The sequence below is a fragment of the Mixophyes fleayi genome, chromosome 5, assembly GCF_038048845.1.
Source record: "Mixophyes fleayi isolate aMixFle1 chromosome 5, aMixFle1.hap1, whole genome shotgun sequence".
NCBI classification, from domain to species: domain Eukaryota; kingdom Metazoa; phylum Chordata; class Amphibia; order Anura; family Limnodynastidae; genus Mixophyes; species Mixophyes fleayi.
The window spans coordinates 236804514-236828980 of record NC_134406.1 but is presented as its reverse complement, the minus strand read 5'-3'; the positions used below and the strand labels follow the sequence as shown (position 1 = coordinate 236828980).

Here is a 24467-nt window from a genome sequence, read left to right as displayed (position 1 = left end):
TGTTATTACTAATAGGTGTCTCTTTCTTTGATTAAATGTACTGTTTTAACTTATTCTGAGATTATGATTAATGTGCGGCTCTTTTGAAGGTCAGAGGGACGTCCATGCGGTCCCTTAGTGGATCAGATCCTTGGTAATTAATAAAAAATCAGCCCTTCCACTCCAGAGAGAAATAAAGAAAATCAACTGAAAACAATAAAAGTACAGAAATGTGTGATGTTATGCTGTTAGCATAGTGATCATGTAAAAGGTGTCCTTTGGCAATGCAATACTGCTCCATGCTAGCGTCTAAGAGGTTAAAATAAAATTGAAAATGACTTGTATTGACCTCTTGCAGTCTGAAGATATTAAAAACAGTGAAGAAATGTGGAAGTGTATAGCCAAATAATCGAATCTGCATGATGAAACAAGCCAGTGTTCCCGTAAAGAGGGCTTTTCTTTGAAGTCTAATTAATATTTAATGCAATGTAAAAACTATATATAAAGTCAGTGAGCAAATACTAAGCTGGGGATGTTTAAGCAGGGTCTTGCACATCAAGAGGTTTTTATGTTATAAGTACTGACTCGAAAGTAAATGTTTATTTAAATTTTCTATAAATCTACATGCATGGAATAAACTTACATTTTCTATAAACAAAAATGTTTCTCTTAATCATATGTTAGGAACACTAAAATCTTAAGTAACTTAATTTGAAGTTTAACCTAATTTGAAACAGGCAAAATTATGCTGAACCTTTTTCTTTCTTTTTTTCACCATTCACAGTGACCCACATCAAATTTTTGTTAAGAAAAAAAAAACACTTTTTCTAAGCGCTGACTACTCTAATTCTTGCCCACGGCATGTAACAGGATCCTTTCAAATTTTCCTTTTCTTTCAATGAAAACCTTTACAACTCTTCAGCATATTCAGTTGCAGTAGTTTGTTCTTAAAGCAGCAATCACACACTGGCTGATATACATATGAGTGACGAATGCATTTACGCCTTTATACGGCAACTGCTTTCACCCACTTGGCTAGAATGGATGTCCATTTTTGAACAGATATCTGATTGGCCTCTACAGGGTACATCATAGAAGTTTATTTGTTTTTTGTTATTAAATTAGCCTCCATAACCTACACAGTGCCAGCTGGAAACTCATGTGACACCTAGGGGTATATTTACTAAACTGCGGGTTTGAAAAAGTGGAGATGTTGCCTATAGCAACCAATCAGATTCTAGCTGTCATTTTGTAGAATGTACTAAATAAATGACAGCTAGAACCTGATTGGTTGCTATAGGCAACATCTCCACTTTTTCAAACCCGCAGTTTAGTGGGTTAGATGTGAAGCAAAATATAATATTAAGGGTTAACGCAATTTACTCTATTATTAGCATATTATGTTAATATGATAATAGGATGGCCTTCACTATGAAAAGTGTTAAAACCATACTGGGGTCAGAAACACATGAAACCTGTGGCAAAACTGTTGTGATTGCAGCGGGTACGGCCACTACAAGGCCTGGAGGTCAGTGGGGCCTGGCAATGCTCGTAACCCTTCCAGTCCAAGGCCCCCGATCCCCGCATGAGGCCCCCGCTCAGCAGAGGCCTCTTCTGACTGGTGCATTTAGAGCTGCAAACTCTGTAGAACTTTTTCCTGCTCTGCTCCTTTGAGGTCAGAGTGGACGGCCTGGGAGACTAGAGCAGAATTACTGGGCCCCTTCCTAAATTTTACTATGAGCCCAACGTTGCACTGTTCCAGGTATAGAATTCTATAAAAATAGGAATATCCGTTTTACTGTAAGCAACGCCAATTTAGTAATGTAAAGGATGGCAAATGTAATGTTGAGTATGGTGCCAATTGTGTCTATATATCGCTAAAGGCCTGACAATACCACAACTGGGCTGCCAACCTCCGTTGCTTCAAGAGCATTTTATTTATCTCAGAGGAATGTGCCTACAGGTAGGAGAGACAACTATGTATGTATAACAGAATATAAATTTGACAATGGCTTCATCTGAACTGACTCAGAACATTGCAAAGTTATATTACAGACTAATCTGAATGATAAGAGTTTACGTAAGAATTTAAACAAGATGATTTAAACTTTCTTTTTGTATTCTAACATCTGAAAGTGGTTAGATGGAAGAAGAAGAAAAAAAAAAACTACCCGTAAAGATTAAATTACCCGGTGAATGCTTTGCAACCACAGCGATGACATGATATGCAAGACTTGCTCTTTCCTGTAACCACAATAGCTAAATGTTACCGAGTAATCTCTTTTAGTAAGTCAAATAGGGTTAGCTGAACCAACCTCTTATAAGGTAAGTTGTTTTATCAAACCAGTTGACTTGATATTGCAGGTGGAATTTTGACAAGGTTTATGGCAAAGCAAAGTGGGTATGGCAAAGGGCAGGTTTGATAGTCAACTTGGCAACATACCTGTTTATGCTTATTGCTTTTTAAGCATATACATGGAGTGAGCGGCATATATACTAACTACAAGGCTGGAAGTTGAACTATTAAAAAAAATGTCATGCGACTCCTATGGAAGTTGTCAAGGAAACAGGACACCATAACAAATACTGGGTGAGCCGAATCTGACCAGTTGACCACCATTTGGCCATTCCATATGGGAACCACGGATCAAGATATACTACCAAGTTGTACACGATAAACCATTAGATCTCTGTCTCCATTTTTATTTTAAAATAGTACTTGGTACAAAGTAGCCTACAAATGTTCCTCAGACACAACAACATAGGACATATGCTTGCAACTAAGGATATATATTATTAATAAAACAGCCAATTAGAAGAGGTAGGCGTTCAGACATATAGGTAAATGATGACCCAACCATCTCATCATTGCACAAACTTACACAATAAGTTCATTCAACTCTTGAAAATCAGTGAGAGATTTGGTAAGAATAGGGGACATTAATAAAAGTGATTAAAGAACAATTAAAGTAACAAGTGGCCGTTATATGAGAACCCACTAGTCACAAATATGGATCTCTCCAATAACTATTACTGTTATGAGTTTATGTTTACTTCACTTTCATAAATGTCCACCAATAAATTGGTTCAATCTATACTGTTACTTACAGTTTTCCCCAGACAACAGATTATAAACTTGGTTGGGCACAGGAATTGTACCTGAAAAATTCTGGCGTTACTTGTGCTGCTGCTGTCCATGATAACTAGGCCTCCCCAATGAGCATGGGGAAGCTATACCGACGGCCCCCAGCAGGGGTTATTGCCAGCAATACCCGGCGATAGTGGGTCTTTAAAAGGAAAAAGCCCTAAATCTATTGAACAAAATCCAATTTTGTCCTCATCAAAAATAGACCTCATGGTTAGAAAAGGACTCATTGCTTTCATTAAACTCCTGTGTGTGTATATAAAAAATGCTCTACTTTTATGGTAGAGGCAGCATACATACCAATCTTTATGGTATGTTGTTTGACATGATGTAAACAAAGCCTCAAAATGTTACTAGGCCCGAGCAGATACACTGGAATTGGAGTATTGATCACATGTGCTATTACAAACAGGAGATATATTGACATATTAATGTTTACTTAAACGCTCTCCCTTTGACTTTTGCTGCATAAGATACTGTAGACTTTATTTTCCTTGTGACTTCTTTTTGATGCTAAAACTCATCACGGATTGTTTCATTTGTAGGTCGAATTGATTGATTTGAGTGAGAAGGCTGCAGAGTTTTCTAAACATGCATTTGATGATTTCTAAAAACAGTCCAGTCCAGCTAAATTGTTTGTTCCTTAGAACCCAGAAGTGTGAAGAACAGCATGCCTGTGTCTTTCAGATTACCCCTTCAAGTGTGAATCTTGGTCTGCAAAACTTTTCCCATTAACCCCTTTCCTGACCGTAGAGCATGTAACACATTACAAGACTTTTCTGCCAACGGAGAGGTTGAAACTTTTTATTCTTTTCCTTCCCTCGCCAAAATGACTACAGCCCAATATCTGAGACCAAACCACACTACAAACAAACCAAGCATATCAAGCAGGACTGCAATACTTCATAGCCTAATGAACAATGCACAAAAACAAAAAGCAACAGCAAGACATCTATTATCTGATCTTCCGTGAAACACAAAAACTATCTTTTCTGGCACAGAGGAATTGCCAGTAAGCCTGCAGGTGTGAGCCAGTTAAAAGAAAAGGCTTTGGTTAAATAGATTCTTTGACTGTCAGGGATTAAAATCTTGGTACCAGTAGTAACACACATCTTTTCCTTTAACTTACAAAATTTTCTCACGAGTCTGCAAAAGTTCACCCCATAAGGAGCTTTCTGAGGCCATTGAAAAGTCTTAAGTTTTAATTAAGTTGAAGTTGTCAGAAGAAAGCTTTTTTGGCACAGAGTCAGGGTCATTAATTACTGCTATCTTTGTTTCTTTCTGAAGAAACTTCACTGACTTGTTGGGTGACTACTACAGCTAGCGTTTTTTATCCTGCAGGCCTCTGATCAATTGACTCTAATTTACACATCTACCAATTGCTTTAATCTTTCCCGAATTCAAATCTAGTCATTTATTATGATTCTTGAAGTTTAGCCTGACACAATCTACGATGACGAGGATGCAGATTTGTGGCTAATAAAACAAAACAAAAATAGTTGCTGTTAATTAGCAAACAGTGTATATATCTTATTTTAATCATTTAGAATTTCCTTCATACACAATTTAAAAACCTGCGCACATTTCATTTCAAAGTTAACAAGGAATGTGTAAATATTATAATCAGGGGCTGCGTTATAAGGTTGGTGTCAGATGGCCTTTTTGGAGGGGGCTCTGGTATTCCAGCCTGAAAAATGCAGCATTGAGAAGTTCCTTTCCTAGCACATTACATTCAATGGGAAATGCTGTTTCCCTACAAAAGGATCTCTGAAAATGCTGCATGCAGCGTTTTTCACAGATGAAGTGTTCAGAAGAGCTCTCATGATATCGCCCATTAAATCCAATATGTCAATAAAGAAGCGTATGAACGGTGTATTTTTCTGGCTGGCCCTTCTGCCATGCTTAGCAAGTTTACGGTGTTCACCCGACCCTGGGTGTAATCATTTTTTCAGCACAAGGTAGGAAAAAATGTAAACAAGTTGAATTTATCTTAAAGAATATTGCCAATGCTGATTCTGGCTCACATTGTACACCCAATCATTAGTACAAGGACATCACTAAGGCCAATAGTCCCACATTTTTCAGGACAGACCCAACATCCATGGGCTGCCGAGAAAAGGCCATAGCTTCTCACAAAATGACTGTAGTACAAGAATCTTGGGGTATATTGGGGTTGATCTGTGCCTGGCCTAAATTGTCCATTTTTCTTATATGGAATGTTGACAGGAATGGCAAGCAGAACCACTGCAATGTATATTCTGCAGGTTCTCAAAATGGTTATCTCCGCTCTGTGTAGGCAGCAGGTACACCATAAATGCTGTTGCATAATGTAATGTAACAAGACTTGTTTCTAGTGGGATTAATAAAGATTGCAAAAAAAAATAAAAAATACTGTTGTATAAAAGAGTACGGCCACTAGATACATATGGTCGGATCCACAGTACATGGTTTTTGTCTTTGGCTGTAACACAAGCTGTAACTATTTTTTACATCTTTATTACTTATATAATATATATATATATATATATATATATATATATATATATATATATGTATATATATATATATATATATATATATAGATTTACAACAAAATATTTACAGATTAAATGTTGTGAGTGTGTGCCAATGTGTCCATACTCTACAGTGTTAATTTATTTCACATTGTTTTTAATAAAAACATTTGCAAAATAACATTTGCTCTTGACTTGGGAATAGTGATTTATGCGGCACATTTTACCATTAGGAGTCTCTCAGCAAGTGGCTCCACACACGTTTCAAATGTACTTGGCATAGCATAAATTATTATGACACTCACTGGGGTTTCATTTCCACAGACTCAAATGATTCAGACACAAAGTTTGTACTAGTTAAAAAAAAGAAGCAAAAAAATCACTTTGCAGCTGCCAGGAAAGCTAAAAAGCAATATATTCTGACTAGAGATAAGGTTATGCTGTTCTATGTGATCATACATAGGCTGTATATGACGCTGATAACATATCCAGATCTCTGTTTAGTCCTTGGCAATGTCTTACATGCACAAGTTTATAATATTTCTATTTTTGTTTTGCATATAATATGGTGCATTTAATGTGTGATTAGTTGGAAGCCCGCACTCAGACTATTTTGTTTCTTTGCTTTATAAGACTACTTATATTGCACCTTACAATGATTAATACAGAGATGGAAATTTAGAATTTGTTAATATATAATGTACATTTTTTTTAATATATTGCTACTTTGACGAATCTAAGAAATAAAATCAATAAAATAGATAAAATGTTCAAACTTGCACTTAGGAATATTGACCCACTTGTGTAAATACATTGGCTCGGTTCTGGATGTGCTAAGTCCAGGAGTGATAGAGGAATAACAGATAGGTTGAGTTCTGTGAGTTTTCCAGGTGGTTGCAGTCTGATCTGTTGGGATAATGGAGTGCCTGCATCTTTGATAGTTAATTGTACTAGATTACTTGGCATTCAACCAACTGACTGGCCTGGGGACAGATCATTTTATTTAACAGCTCATCAGCAGTCCCTCACCAGCATGCCAGCAAGCAGAGATGATCACTGGTCTCTTAACGTTTGTAATATATGATGACATCAGAGTTTTTGTTTATCCAGTTGACCCACACAGGTAATTGCAGGAGACACAAAATGATAATAATCTCTTAGCAATATGTAACAAAAGGAAGATTGCAAACTAAAGATGAGTATTTACTTTAGCAATCTTATGAAGGCTAATATTAATTTGTAGATTAGCTTTATCATTTGGTTGTTTTACTGTGGATTATTTGGGACTAACTGCACATAGATTTTAAAGCTTCCGTTCTAAAAATATATCCCTTTAACTGATGTCTGCATATATATTTTCTTCTATGTAAACGTAAAAAGACTTTGAAGTGGTTGCGGGTGGTGGTTGTTGATACTGAATTAGGGGTCAGAAAAACATTCACTAAAATAATTCACTAGTCTTTTACTCATATTTTATTCATATTTATACTTAAAATATAGTCTACCTGCTATCTCTGTGTCATTTTATAGAAAAACAATAAACAAATACTTATGCGTACATGTTAAAGTGCTCCTGTATTGCAAATAATGTATTTAATTACGTTATTTGTTTATCTTTATGAACGTGTCTGGCCTGTTGTCAAGAGTGTGCATGCTTGCATACCTCTCAACTGTCCTGGGTTAGGCGAAATAGCAATGAAAGGGTAGTTGTGGAGAAAGGATTGGGCTATTGGCTGGTCTAGCGCTACCTAAGTGCTAATCCCGCTCCGGGGCTTTATTTCACCCCCGACATAATAACATAGCCACACCCCCTTCCGGGTACTATCCCAATTTGACAACCTCCAATGTTACTTGTCTCTGTATAAACCTGCTTTTAAGAATGCTGCATTGAATGTATTTATAACTGAGTTAGATTGGTTTTATGTAAGCAACTCTTTAATTTTTTTTATTATTTACATGGTAGAGTTAGATGAAGCTTTTTAGTGGGCTGAAGCAGCAATCATTATAATATCAGCTACATTAAAATTAGTCATCAATAAAAATATATTCATCTAAATTTGTACACAAAATTCCCAAATTACGGAATAATTCTTTGTTCCAAATGAATGTATTGGCGCACCTATCACGGTACAGTAAAACTTTTACAAATCACTTATCGTTCTTGTAGATTTTGCATCAACATTCCATTTGTTGTGGGAAACTTGCTGTGCTTTTCTGTTACAGCAGCACTGCATACATGTTCAGACATGGGCATGAAAGAGGTTCAGTGGAAATTTTGATATTTCTGGCCACTGGTCAATCTACGCCTCCAATATTCCAGCAGGTGGTGGCACTATGGGCCAATTAAGGTATCCTACCACCATTGTCGGTCCATAAGCATTACACAACTAGGTGGATCTTCATTGTTATTTTCAACTCCTTCTGCAGCATTGTCATCAAAATAGATTTGTTTAGATTGTGAATAGATTTTCTCTTTCCCCGGGGAAAAGATTTGGTGACAGTTTGGTCAATTTCATTATTACGGTCGTTACCACTGACATGAGGTTGTTGTGACTGACACAATTCTTCCCTATTTCCTTTACTTGATGTATGAATTACTGTTTGTGTTTGTGAAAACATTTCTAGGCAATGTGCAAGCAATGCCTCCCTTACAGATGCGGCATTGATTGGCTTAATTCTCCATTGGACGTTACTTGTTTGTCAAAGCTGTGATGAACTGGAATTGATTCATGAATTTATAAAATTTGTCTGTAGTTGAGGGGCTCACTGATGTCACTGATACCTCGTGAAGTATTGACAACATACTGATAAAGATTGGTACAGCTAACAAATAGGATGCTTCCACTGTATGCAGACAATAGGTTCTCCTTAACAGCCAACCTCTGAGAACGTGTTTGTTTACAGACAAATAAACATAAATTTTAATATATTTAGATTAATGCAGAGATTGGCGACCTGTTCTGAGGTTTTCGGTTACATAACATTTAGAGAATCACAGGATGTCTCTTATTAATGCAAAGAAGACAGGGATGACAGATCTATGAGAAAAAGAGTAACGCAGCCTGATATCGACTAAAGATGTTTCAAAGACCATGTTTTGTTTTGTTTTTCAACCAGCTCACCAGAAAATACTTTAGCCTCATGTCATACTTTCAATTCTAAAACAAGTCTAAACAAATGACAACATTATAGAGCCCAGTAAAGCATTTTTTTCTGTCATTACCACATTTGTTGCTTTCTTGATTGAATACAGGCTCTGTTTAATGAACAAGCGTCATCTGTCAGTTACACAAAATGGGGGAAGCCATTTTGTGGGCTGACCCTACGCTCAGCCAATCAATTCACTAAAAACTAGAGACATCACTGAGGAAGGAGGAGGTCACTGGTTACTTGTGAATAGATAAACTGAATATTGGTTCAGGACATGGAATAGCTGATCCACTGATTTTGCTTTAATAACAAGAGAGGTATATCTTTTGCATGTTTGATGAATGTACATTGAAGAGTTCTAGATTACATGCGTAAGTACTTTAAAGCTATGTTTTTGACCAATTGTTCCCAAAGATACTATCTACATCAAATTATTATACTTCCTTTATCCTATTGTTGCAATGAGACTTGTGCCACAGTATGTCATGTCAAAGTTACTCTCCATAGAGAGGTAATGTTGAAGTCATATCAATTTGAATGTTTTTCGACACTTGCGATGGGAATATTTTTGCATGTCATTATTTAAAATAAAAATTAATGTTAATAAATAGCTATCGGTTTCAGGACTTTGGCAGGGCTAAAAGGGTTAAGCAGCAGTACAAGAATGGCATAGACAGATATACTTGCTGTGCCCCAGTTCGATTCACAGTGTCTACTGTTGCTTCAGACAAGTTATGTCACTTACTCTAAAAAGTGACATCAAAATACCATTATGATATTGTTATGAAAAAGTAATATTTGAAACCAAGAAAGTAGTATTAAAAAGAATTTTTAAAGTTTTCGAAAATATGTTTATATTGGCTTTTCATCCTCAATTTTAATTACTATTAAATGAATATAATATTGTGACCAAGTGTGACATTTATTGCTACGTAAATGAAAACATTCTATTTGTATTCTTTTTCCTTCCCCTGATGTTTTGCTTCCTTTCATTCTAGATTTTTATTTGAGGTTAATATCTATAATTATAACCAATCACAGCCCAGTATTCCCACAGCTACCTTTTAAATCCTCTCTGAGTTTTAAATTACTTTCCATCGGACCTCCAATGATATACCTGTTAACTAATTGGCACAAGCGTGGGCCTGCTGTGTATCTTTAGGAAAAACCTGTGTAGTGAAATACTTTATAATGCATGTTCTGTGGACTTTATAGCTATACGGAGGTTTTCATCTTAGTTCTTGGATTACCAACTTTATGAAAAAGAAAAGACTAATTTATTTTTTTAAAGTATTTTAAACACACACTAACATTATTTGGACCTAGGCCAGATTAAAAAAAAAAAAAAACCATCAGAACACATGTTACCAGTAACCACTATTGAGTTTAAAGTAAAAAAAAAATGTAATACTAAACTTTTTGGCACTGAAACTCTTGGCACGGTGTCAGAGATTCATAGCAGAGAGGTATAACTTTCCTCAAACATACATGCAGTCCTATTCATTAATGATTTATTTTACAATTAATAAATAGCTTTCTTATGTTCAGAAAAACTGCTGCCAAACTGTAGCAGAGCTGTACGAGAGATATATTAGATCTTGAAAAGGATTAATTGTTTGCAGTCCATGATACCTGTTAGGTGATAAAAATCAATGCAGTTTTTCCCTTGAATTTCTACTTCTAATATACTGTACATGAAAATTCCTAACAGAAAAACCCGCAAATAAGGTGATATGTATAAAAGAAATGACATGTAATTTCTTCTATTTAAGGAGAGAATCATCTTTAAGATAGCCACATAGAAAACCACATATGTTCTATGTACAGTAATTGCGCATTGTTGAGTATATGAATTGCAGCAAAGAAGAAAGCCACGCCTCTCACGCCTCTCTACCAGTCCTGGTCCTCATCTAGAGTGACCAGGGGGTAATTTCCCTCCAATCACCCCTGTGCTGGCACTCCCACTTCTACTTTAATCTCAAGTCTTCAAAAGTAGCCACTGGGTGAAACATGTATGGTACCAAGCTCAATGAAAGGATTACCCTTCCATTGGACACTATTATTAATATATTGCATTACAATGGAGTGTAGTGTATGTGTGGGTACAGTAATGTTTATATGAAAATAGACCTCAGTTAAACTATGTGTACACACATTTTTCAATGCACGCTAAAACACATGTATACCGCATATAAATTCAATATTCCACAGAGACTGCATTGACTAAGATTGTCAATGATTTGATCACAGCTTAAACCCAGGGTTTCCCAAACCCAGTCCTCAGGGCTTCCCAACAGTGCAGGTTTTCTGGATCACATGTGACATAATTAGGACCACCTGTGGATCTATTACAATGTGTCAGTCAGTAATGAATACACCTGTGCTCCAGCAAGGAGATATGGAAAACCTGCACTGTTGGGGAGCCCTGAGGACTGGGTTTGGGAAACCCTGGCTTAAACCAATGGCTGTTACTCTCTTCCAATTCTCCTGGATCTCTGTGCTGCAGTCAACACTGTTGACCACTCTCTTCTCATACAAACGCTACAATTCCTAGGTCTTCAAGACACTGTCCTAACCTGGTTCTCATCCTACCTTTCTAATCGCTCTTTAATGTTAATTTCTCTGGATCCACCTCTGCTCCGCTTCCTTTATCAGTTGGAGTACCATAAGGCGCAGTACTAGGTCCTCTGATCTTCTCTATCTATAACACTTCTCTTGGAAAACTACTAAGCTCCTTTGGATTTCATTATAATCTCCATGCGGATGGTACCGATACCCAAATTTATCTATCCTCTCCTGATCTCTTGCCTTCTGTATTGTCCTACGTTACTGACTGTCTTTCTGCTATTTCTTTTTGGATGTCCTCTTGCAAACTCAATCTTTCAAATACAGAGTTATTAATATCACCACCCACTAACAAAAGTTAACTACCAGACCTTTCTAATTCTGTTGACAACATGACCTTAAATCCCACCCCGCAATATTGCTGCCTAGATGTGATCCTTGACTCAGAACTATCCATTGTTCCCCACATCGACTCTATATCTACATCCTGTTGCATGCATCTAAAAAACATTTACGCATATATTTCACACAAGACACTGCAAAAACTTTAATTCATCCACTCATCATCTCCCACATTGCAATTTCCTCCTTACTAGTCTTCCCCTAATCAGACTCTCACTCCTACGATCTATTTTGCACGCAGTGGCTATACTGATTTTCCTTGCAAATTGTGCTTCCTCTGCTGAGCCACTCTGTCAGTCTCTACATTGGTTGCCTGTTTTTTACAGAATCCAATATAAAATACTTCTACTAATGTACAAGGCCATCAACAAAACTGCACCTACATACATCTCCTCACTTGTCTCAAAATCTGTCCAACTCAACAACTCCTTTCTGTACAAGATCTGCGTCTCTCATTCACTCTCATCAATTCCTTCCATTCTCGGTTACAGAACTTTTTTCGGGCTGCACCCACTTTATGGAATTCCCTCCCTCACACAATAAGACTTTCCTCTGGTCTAAAAACCAACAAGCATTCTCTGAAAACTCTTCTCTTCAGACAAGCTTATAATATTCCTCAACCACCATCTTAACCTCAATAGGTTATATTATCACCACCCTTTACATAATTCACACAAGACAACAACCCTCTGACCCACTGACCAACATTTCTGTGTGACTGGATCATATACCATACTAATCACTTTTTACTTATGCAATCTGCCTGGACCGAAATGCAATATGTAGATTTAACCTCATGTATCTGACTCCCACTGACCTATAGATTGTAAGCTTGCGAGCAGGACCTTCTCACCTCTTTGTCTGTTTTACCCAGTATTGTTTATTACTGTATTTGTCCCCAATTGTAAAGCGCTACGGAATTTGCTGGCGCTATATAAATAAATGTTGATGATGATGATATAAACCACATAGGATTTATTTACCATGTATGGGCGTTTAATATGCCTTTCACATACATTCACAAGCGTCTTTAAGCTGCGTTTTTTAAACATGCGTCTGACACAAAACGGGAAAATGTTATCTTGTACAGACCAATCACATGTGGAAACGCATCTGTAAATGGTTTTTAACCTATTCTAGTTCCATTTACAATGCGCTCCTATTGAGATGAATGTAAGTATTCAGTTGCTTCAATGTTCATCAGAAACACTAAACTAAAACTAGAAGCATTACACTAGAGCATTTATGCACTAGAGCGTTGCACTAGAGCATTTATGCACTAGAGCGTTGCACTAGAGCATTTATGCACTAGAGCGTTGCACTAGAGCATTTATGCACTAGAGCGTTGCACTAGAGCATTTATGCACTAGAGCGTTGCACTAGAGCATTTATGCACTAGAGCGTTGCACTAGAGCATTTATGCACTAGAATGTTGCGCTCTAGTGCATAAATGCACTAGAGCGCAACGCAAGTTATACGCACATATTAGCGGTAATATGTACAGTTTTCATTTAATACAATGAACTTTATTTTCACATCCACTTAACTTGCGTTGGAAACATCTTAAACACAGATTTTTAACTGGTTTATAAGGAGGGCATCTTTTCCCTTCAAACACAATTTTATAGGTGACCTTTATAATTATATAAAAGTGTTACAAAAGTAATAATTGAACGGTAGAGTAACTTGACGAAACATCACAACTGTATACAATCACTCCTGCTTTCAGCAAGGAGAGTTGTTCTACTTTAAAATAGCTTATAAATCACAGGAAACATTAAATAGAACAGGAAAGAGAGCCTATTAAACATCCCAATTAATAACTGAATGTTATTAGAAAATATACAGCTGGAAGCCCGAAAGCTAAAATATTTTCATGCCGTATGTATGTGATACAAAGTGATTTCCTTACAATCTACACAAGATTAATTATACATCATTATATATGTAGAAATGTAGGGTGAATCAAATTTACAATCTCAACATTTTTTTCCCTGTCTAAAGACATTATTTTTAATACTAGTTTTGATTGAAACAGCTGGAGGGAACTTTGCATTCTGTACCTGAAAGACCAGTTAGATAAATGAGTTAAGACTGCAATTATTCCGTGAAAAAAACTGTTTTGAAACCAACCTTTTTAATTAAGTGTAAAATACATCACCCAGATGTATGTTATGTTTCTCTATTCTATTGAAAACCTAATGCATCTGGAAAAATTAATTATGGATTTATTTGGTAATTTGAGGAAATGCAGCTTCAAGCAACAAAAAATCTCTTTGAGTTATTTTCTTCTACAAATTTATTCTTTAACTGTATGTCTACTGCTAGTAAGCTTTATCAATGTGCTAGGACAAGTTCACCAATTGTGGTGTATCTTCAATAACTGCTCAGCTATAAGCTAGTAATAGTGCAATATCTAGATTGTAAGCACTTATTTATTATAGGGAAGAGGGGTTTATTATAGGGAAGAGGGGAATTGTATTGTACCCTAAACATTTCACCGGAAATCACCAGATCACTGGGGAATCTCATCCATGGCTTTGGAAAGAATATTATTTACGTCTATTAAGATTAGACAACTGGTAATCCACATTTATAAAGCAGCTTCCTAAGCCAATGATGTAACCACTGGGATTTTAGACAAATACACAAATATCCACCAACAGACAGCCTGTTTAGTCCTTGTTAAAACTCCTCAGTGTAGGATAGGATTTTCTGGTCTTCATGTGAAGTGCTATAGAGACAGATTCAGTGAATCAATGAGAAATAGCTGAATGGAAAAGACATTGAGTCAAAAGGCTGCCATGTAAATTACATTGCCCAGAAGTCGATTTTCCTTATAGGAGTAGCTTAATTGCAAAGGCCTAAAGTAACACAGTAGCCAGGGGTACAGCTGCCATAGGGCCCACAGTTGGGAGAAGGTTTCTCCATGTGTTTATGTGTTTTTGTTTTTACCCTTGGGCACAAGTTGTGGGCCCTTCCAAAAGTTTGTTATGCAGCCCACTTATGTTGAGTTATGCCCTGTTAACTGCATACTGCCCCAAGAGAAATGTCTCTAACTCCTCATGGTATCAGTAGGGCTTACGCACTCTCTCCTGTCCCTTTGATTTCGAGCCAGAGTGGGGTTTGCCCTTCAAAGCATAGTTGTGACCTTTTGTCCTTGAGGATATCTCACTGTAGGTTGTTCATTATGATTAGTCCTTTTTTTTTTAGGATAGGCAATGTTTGTTTCTACAATTTTGACAAGCCTCACTTCTCCCGTGCTGAATGAAGTCACTAAACATAATGGGAAACTAGTAGCATAAACCATTAAAAGTGCCAAGGCAGTTCTATTCTCATCTGTGCTTCATGCCTGGGACCACGACCCTATATCTGAAATAAAACACTGAAACTCAACTGAATCACACTGTTACCAATGCACATGTGTATATAAGTAGCGTGTAAAATAATGTTTTTACTGAAAATAATCCTAATGAAATCTATGTTCTAAATTTAAAATACAATTAAAAAGATCATTCAATGAAAATCTACTTGCAACAATCCCAAAAATATTGAGCCTGGGGCCTAAAGGATACATTACATTATTAAAAGCGTCTGAAAATACAGTTTAAATTGAAGATATCTGACCATGGCTAAGTGATTACTGAATGTGATACTGTAAACTACAGTAAACTTGCAAAAATACAAAGCAAGTTTAATATATATAAAGATATTAGATAAGCACTCACCAAATACATGAATTAATCTAAGCACACATATATATCTCAATCTATCTATCTATATCTATATCTATATATATATATATAAATATATATCTATCTATATCTATATATATATATATATATATATATATATATATACACACACACACATATATATATATATATATATATATATATATATATCTATATCTATATCTATATATATATATATACATATCTATATATATATATATATATATATATATATATATATATATCTATATATATATATATACACACACACACATATACATTATCAAGTAATAAGAAAAAATCTCTATTTGAAATATGTATCCTGTAAGACACAGATGATAAGGATTTTACTTTAGGGTTGTTAATAACTAAGGTAAAGATGAGCTCTCACCAGCATAAAAAACTAAATTGTGGAGATTAAAATATGTAAACATAAAATGGACATTTTCCATTTGCATATTATATTTCTCTTAAACTTGATGTTGAAGATTAAGGGTCAACGCTAAATCCTTACTATCCTAATCCTTAACATTACAAAGACAGCCATGAGTGCACGTCTGCTGTACTAAATTACCTAGAAAGAAAGCAAATTCCGGATGAAAAGGGAAGCATATTTATATTATAGTGATTTAAAATCTGTCGCCTAAACACATCTTCCCCTGTCTATCCATTGACCTAAATTGCACACTAAAAGCTTGCATGTCTGAAAATGGGCAGCTAACAATCTGAGACAATCCAGAGATTCTTTGCGTATGCAGAAACAATGCCAACAGATTTTCTGGCTACAGTAAACATTGTCTAGTTCATATTTTGCAGAACCGAGCAGAGGCCCATAAAATAGACATTCTCCTATGTAAAAATAGCTAATTGTTCAATGACTAATCTTGCAAGCTTGGGAAGGAAATGAAGCCTTATAACCATTTTCATATTATTAAAAATTAAAGTTTCCATTCTAACAACTTTACCTAACATTTATTTGCTTATTTAAAAGTTTACTCCCTTTATATTGTCTTTTATATACTTCTCCATACCCTCCTGCTAATTTTACTGTATACATTGCATTATCTTTCTAGCATTCGTATGCTTTTGACACATATATTTCTATAATCAGACAAGCTTATTTTAGTTGCTCTAAAACATGGCCTAGTTCAGTCATGATCTTTTTATTATAAACATTGATTCCTCCAGAATCAAATGCAAATTACTTACCCTTACCTACAAAGCCCTCAACAACACTACCCCTGCATACATCTCAAATCTCATATCAATACACTCTCCCTCCAGCCCTCTTAGATCTACCACTGACCTGCGCCTTGTCTCGTCTCTGGTAACCACCGTTCACTCCCACCTACAAGACTTCTCCTGTGCTGCTCCCCACTTCTGGAGTTCCCTACCACGCTCAATCAGGCTTTCCCACAGCCTTCAAATCTTTAGATGCTCTTTGGAAATCCATCTATCCTCGATAACACTATTCACACTAATGCATCCTCACAACTATCCCAATCTCCACTCCAAGCCACACTCGCTCCTCTTGTTTCAGCTGTGCCCTCTTCCACTTAGAATGTAAGCTCTCTAATGAGCAGGGTCCTTCATACCCTTTGTTTTCATGTCTGCATTTATTTTGTTCACTTTGTATGTCCCTGTTTTATGTATATACTGTTTTCCCTACTGTACGACGCTGCGGAGCACTGTAGCGCCTTACAAGTCTACGATAAAAATAATAATTATAATAATAATAATAATAATAATAATAATAACATTTGTGTCCAGAGAGTGGCACTGTGTCATATTACAAGGCAGCAAAGAAAATACCCCTAAACAAGAGCAATACAATATGCAAATAAGATTCTACTATGACTTACTGTTGTGCATTTCACTTTACGACATAAAAAGAGGTATATGACACAAGTGGACAGGGTCCGTTTGTTAAGTACAAAAAAGTAGATATTTCTGTAACTTACTTAGGATAACAATATTTAAAGAGTTACTGTACTTTTTCCTCCAATTAGGATCAATCATTAGTGATTGTTTACTTGTCACTATAGCGACGAGCCTAGCATTTTAATATAAGCTATTATAGTTGAAAACCTGGTGATATCTCAGCTACAAAAAATGTGCATGACCTAATGGTTTAATTTTTAATAATGCTATTAAATAATCATTCGCACTTTGCCATTAAGAATTTAAAAATTGCAGACTGAGTAGAAAAAAAATTACATTCATTTAGAATCTGTTTTACTCATTATACAGTGTATTTATGTAGCCACAAGCTAACAAGTTAAAACTTGTTAACTTTCAAAACACATTTTGCTAGTAAAGTATAGTTTATTCATTGTCTGTGAATATTTTCTAGAAGGTTTAATCCAACATCGTCATTTTTATTAATATCCCTGACAAATGACTTGACTGCATCTCACCTACCAACTCCCAACTTTGAAACGCGGGAATCGGGACAGGGGGCGTGACCATATAGTGCCTAACACTTTTGAAGCGCTAGTCTGCATCTTAAACCACTCCCCTTTCCTCCTAACGCCACTGACGTGCACACCAGTAGCAGGTGTGCATAGCATCCGTTCAACACTGCTCCGTTATGCAGAGCAACAGTGAAAGGAACTTCCTACACAGAAGAGAAAGATGTTCCAATCAGCCCAGGTACAAGAATAACACTGTATGTTGCCCAACTCTTAAGCCGAGTCAGAGCATTTCCATGCAGGGTACGCTGGTTTTCTGTGCTCTCTCTCGTGCAAAAGGCACTGTGTAAAAAAGTGATAGTTTCCCTGTGAACATTTAATTGGCCCAATAATATGTATCATATTTCTGTTTATATTTGTCTAATGGTAATGTAAAAAGAGAAGGTATAATAACATTCCTGTTGCAGAAAGTTTCTTAGCATCTATAATGGTGTTACCAAGTCTGTTTCTACAGCTAAACCGGCACAGAAAGCCAATTTTTTTTCTGTCCCATAATTCCCATATGTACAAATTCCCCCTGTCAATAACAATGACAACATCCACAATTTGGGAGCATGGGCTAGCGACAGTGGCCTGGTCTGACATTAATACAGCATGCACAGCTACGAACATCATAAAATGATTGCTAGAGTTAAGCTGGGTACACACTACAGAATTTTCCACCAACTTTTTATGGCAATCGATTTTACATCCGGTCGATGGTCCGATCGCTCGGTCCATGGGCTGCATACACACTAGCCTTGTTTTAGATGATAAAAGGAAGAGTGGCCGTCCCATTAGCGACTTTTTACAGCCATGTTGTCGTAAGCAATGATTTTAATTTCGTACTCACTGAAGCAACATCGGTCGGATCGGTCTGAAATGTATACACACTACACAACGGAAAGGAGATTGGAACGAAAATATTGAACAGTACGACCAACCAAATGAGCTGACAATCATCCATTTGGGGATACTTTCGACCATCATGTCACTACACACACTGACCTGACATCGAATGAGCGGTCGTATGTCAGCTGGTTGATCCGATTATTGGACAAAAACCCTGTAGTGTGTACCCAGCTTTAGTTTGTGGAGAGTAGCCGATACTATTATTCAAAAATATACTAATAAGGCTTAAAGAAAAAGAACAGAAAATGATATTTAAATCTAACATGCATAAAAAGATTAATTATATTGTGCGTATATCTGGGGAAAATCTATAAAACCTGGGATATTCCCTGGAAATTATGGACTGTTAACAACTATAGTCATGGTTATGTTCAAAGGCCAGGAAAGAAAGCAGACAAGGGGAAGGCCTCTAACGTTGCTTCTGGCCTCTGTAAGGGCATAGATTCAACCTATGCCTAGAATGTGTATCTCCCTGTACTAGAAACCTTGTTAAGGGCTAGAGGACCTTTAATTTTTATCACATGTATTTATGAATGTTTCAGTTTTTCTTTCCACAGTAAAACATTTTGTATGTTAAGTTAGTTGCCCTTAAAAGCATCAGCCTTGTGCTAATGAGACATTGGATTTTAATTTGTGTCCAAACAAATGTTGTTTAGCTTTCCCTGATGAGTGTGTTTATGCAATAGACCCTGTGCCAGGTATGTATCACAGTATGTGCTCATTTTACTGGAATGTGAAAGTATATTCCTGGAGCCTGGGTTTACTTCACAGCTTCTAATTTTGGCTGTGTCACAATTAACATAGAGGCTCGAAAGATTCCTTTTAGATAACTAGCAATTAGACAATTAACTCAGTAATAGAATATGCACAGGTGGCCGGGCAGATGGATTTCACAAACATTAAAATCACGGTTAAAATGGGCCTTAGATTGATACAGGTTGTATTAACTAGAGCCCTGCCGTGAATAATGCTGTATATTTTTACAAATAGACTGATAATGCTAAAATTAGACAGCAAGACCAACTTCAATCAGCAACATTGAAACTATATATATATATATATATATATATATATATCATCTATTTATTTATATAGCACCACCAATTCCGCAGCGTTGCACAGAGAACTCATTCACATCAGTCCCTGCCCCATTGGAGCTTACAATATAAATCCCCCTAACATACACACACAAAGACCAAGAGAGACTAAGGGCAATTTAATAGCAGCCAATTAACCTACTAGCATGTTTTTGGAGTGTGGGAGGAAACTAGAGCACCCGGAGGAAACCCACCCACGCAAACATGGGGAGAACATACAAACTCCACACAGATAAGGCCATGGTCGGGAATCTAACTCATGACCCCAGTGCTGTGAGGCAGAAGTGCTAACCACTAAGCCACTGTTCTGACCATATATATATATATATATATATATATATATATATATACACACACTCAAACACAAATATACTGCATAGCACTGCATTATTTCCCTGGAATGTGGCCAGTTTTTACACAGCGAATAGGTGGCATACAGGCCTGCTAGGAGAGGGTGAGTGACAACATAATAGTAAAGAAGATCAATAAACTAACTGGCATCGACTATTATCTAAGCAGCTAAAAATATCATTATTTCTGGCCACTTTGTGCGTTCAATTGATTTCAAACTTGCTTTTAAATAAAAGGGAGCTGTATTGTCAAAGCACCAAACTTCCACAGAATATGCTCCAGCATTGTTATGCTATATATCTTTAGCCAGTGATAAAACACATTGGGCCTGAGTCATTAAGGAAGGTAAGGCTAAAAAGGAGTAAATCTTCTCCGGGGTAGACCATGTTACAAAGCAAGGGGTGCAAATTAATGTTTTATTTTGCAGGTAAGAAAAACACTGGCTGTTATTTCGTGTAGCACACAAATACTTGATAGCGTTATTTTTACACTGAAATTTAAAGTGATACTAGGACATGCCCAAACCCAACTATAAATCTGTTCCCACATTTTAAATGTACCTCCACCCTCCAAATGCAGCACAGTTTTGCCCAGGTGCAAAGTTACTCTTTTTTATGCTTTGCTCTGCTTGACTCAGACCCATTGTGTTTGCATGATGCTCTGTGCGATGTTGACAGATTGATCTAACAAAAAGATGCAGATTGTTTCAACTGAAACAGGTATAAAAAAAAATGTAAGTTGGAATAAACACTCTACTAGTTGTACAACAACAAATAGGTGATAATATATTGTCAACATTTATAGAAACACTAAATAAGCCTCTAGTATTAACCGTTACAATAAATAAATGAGTATAAGGACACTTATATGGGCAGCACGGTGGCATAGTGGTAGCACTTCTGCCTTACAGCACTGGGGTCATGAGTTCAATTCCCAACCATGGCCTTATCTGTGTGGAGTTTGTATGTTCTCCCTGTGTTTGCGTGGGTTTCCTCCGGGTGCTCCAGTTTCCTCCCACTCTCCAAAAAAAACATACTAGTAGGTTAATTGGCTACTATCAAAATTGACCCTAGTCTCTACCTGTCTGTCTGTCTCCCTCTCTGTCTGTGTGTATGTTAGAGAATTTAGACTATAAGCTCCAGTGGGGCAGGGACTGATGTGAGTGAGTTCTCTGTACAGCGCTGCGGAATCAGTGGCGCTATATAAATAAATGGTGATGATGATAAGGAGATAAAAATAATACTTTAAATTATTTACAATTGTTGAGCCAAGTTCACACCTTGTTCATAAATTCAGAATTGTTCATTACTTGGGTAAGACATTCAAAGACTGGTGCAATATATGTTTTAGTGTTTTAACCTAACAATTAGACTTTTGTGATGAATTTCTATTGGATTCTTATACAGAGCCATCTGCTTGTGTTTGAGCATGAAGCTTGCACCCAAAAACTAATGGCTATGTCACAAGATATATTTAATAGCAAATGTAACAATCCAGGGAATTTTAATTTGTATATTTAGGATATCATCACCTAGATTATCCTTGCACAGAAAAGATCATTAGAATAAGGGGATATATCACATCACAAAAAATCCAATCTATTTATTTAGACTTTAGTTCTTGTGTGTACAATTTACCCTAAAAGATGAGGTGAGGCTGCAAGTACCCTTTCCCCCAAAATTCTAAGAATACTATTGAATTAATGGTGTTTCCTGGCAAAAACATTGTTATTATAAGCTACTAGTTTCAAGATTTCAGTGTGACTGGTAGTTTATCCCAGGAGACCCTGTCAGTCCTTAATAAAAAATCAACTATTATTTTTATTGTGTTTGCTTTTACCTAGATACATTGTAAATTGATACCTTAACATTCTACTGAGAGAAGTCTGAACATTGCTGTAAGGATTAAGTTAATTTCTGGTGCATATATTCATGGTCTGAGTCATTAGGAAGTAGGATATTAAAATCTGCTAGTGGTAGCTCATTTGTGATTTTAAGTTTGAGAGCTGCTCTCTACACTAGGCCCTAAGTTGCTATGGACGACAAGTTCATAGGGCAGATTTACTGAAACTACTAAAAAGAAAAAGAGAATGTGTTGCCCGTAGCAACCAATCAGATTCTAGCAATCGTATTCTAGAATGTGCTAAATAAATGTTACTAGAATCTGATTGTTTACTATGGGCAACACCTCCACTCTTCTTTTTAGAAGTTCTAGTAAATCTACACCCATGTTTATGCCGTCCATTCTGAGAAGTACAAGAAAAGGTTTAGTCTACATACCAGAATCTACTCTCTTCTGCTTTGAGGATTACGTTCATTTTACCCATTTTGTTCTCAGAGAAAATCTATTTAGTCTGTTTTTGGAAATAGAAAAGTCCAGCATTAGAAGATCTGTGAAGTCTGTCTCAATGATGGTCGAATTTAACCCCTGCAGGTACTTTTACAGATCACAAATGCATTAAAAAAAAGATTATAGATTAGATGTTATAGTGATGCAATTATGTCCCATAGCTGCACACCAAGGGCCTGAGTCATTAAGGAAAGTAAGGCAAAAAAATGAGTAAATGTTCTCCAGGACAAACCATGTTACAGTGCAAGGGGTGCAAATTAGTTTATTATTTTGCACATAGGTTAAATACTGGCTGTTTTTTCATGTAGCACACAAATACTTGATACCTTTATTTTTACACTGAACTTTAATGTTGATGTAGGACACGTCCTACTCCAACTATAAATCTGTCCCCACATTTTAAATTCATCTCCCCCTCCAAAGCAGCATGGTCTTGCCCAGGTGCAAAGTTACTCCTTTTTTTTATTCTTTGCTCTTGTTAATGACTCAGGCCCCAAGTTTGTAATAAAATATAAAATTACGACTCTGATAATGGTAATTAGATAATAGATCCAGGTGTTTAGTGTAACTGGTCAGTACAGGTTATATTCTTTGAAAACAATAAACAATACCTAAGACCTCAGTTCACTACACAACTATTGTCAAATATTATTCATTAACATAGCAATAGAGCCCAGTAGCTACATTTAGTGTGATGGAGATGACTTTGCAATGAAATCATTTAAGTAATCAGGATTATATGCTAAGCTTCTACCGCTTTAAAATTAGCAACATGACTGAAAGGTTAATAATGGTGAAATCAGCCTAAACTTGACGCACCTTTTTCGAATAAAGCTATTTTTAAAGCTTTCTGGTATTTGGACAACATTACACGGTTTGTATAAATTCTTCATGTCCCAAGCAGAAGTTTCGAATGTGCATAAAAGGCTTTAATTGTGGTTTCAAGCAGAGATTCTGGTTTATATCATGCTTCCTTAAGTATCAGATAGACCGAATGTCCCCTTCTGACCATGAAAACACAAATTAAATAAGTGCAAAGTGAATTACAGGGCAGACGTTTTCTTCATAATGCTTGTAGTGTGACAAAACCACAGACAAAGCGAAGCAGACATGTAAAATCTACTGCTTATGGCCCAAGTATTATTCAGTTCTCCCCAAGAGCTTGAGAGACAGGGAAATAATTGAATTGTTTACTCCATGAACAAGGAATTTAGAAAGTGCCCCTATGCTGTTCACTGAAGAGAGGAGAAGTGAATGAGAAGGGGACTAAGAGAACAATAGTGTGTGTTGTATTTACTATGTCTGTTCATACTAATAATAAAGCGTATATACATTTGTGTGATGATTGGGTAACATTTTAGCATATGTACGGTCAATTTGGCAAATTTGGTAATTTATATGCTGGGCAGCACGGTGGCTAAGTGGTTAGCACTTCTGCCTTACAGCACTGGGGTCATGAGTTCAATTCCCAACCGCGGCCTTATCTGTGAAGAGTTTGTATGTTCTCCCCGTGTTTGCGTGGGTTTCCTCCGGGTGCTCCGGTTTCCTCCCACACTCCAAAAACATACTGGTAGGTTAATTGGCTGCTGACAAATTGACCCTAGTCTGTGTTTGTCTGCGTGTCTCTCTGTCTGCGTGTGTGTATTAGGGAATTTAGACTGTAAGCCCCAATGGGGCAGGGACTGATGTGAGTGAGTTCTCTATACAGCGCTGCGGAATTAGTGGTGCTATAGAAATAAATGGTGATGATGATGATGATTGCTACCAAATATGTATCAGCAGTTTGATTGCGAGTATGAATGAAATGATTAAATGTTCTG

General features: G+C 36.5%; 1 protein-coding gene across 2 annotated transcripts in view; it reads right to left on the bottom strand.

Moving 5' to 3' along the window:
- Positions 1-24467, bottom strand: part of ZFHX4 (zinc finger homeobox 4) — a 139149-nt gene that overhangs the window by 69572 nt on the left and 45110 nt on the right. The window lies entirely within an intron of this gene.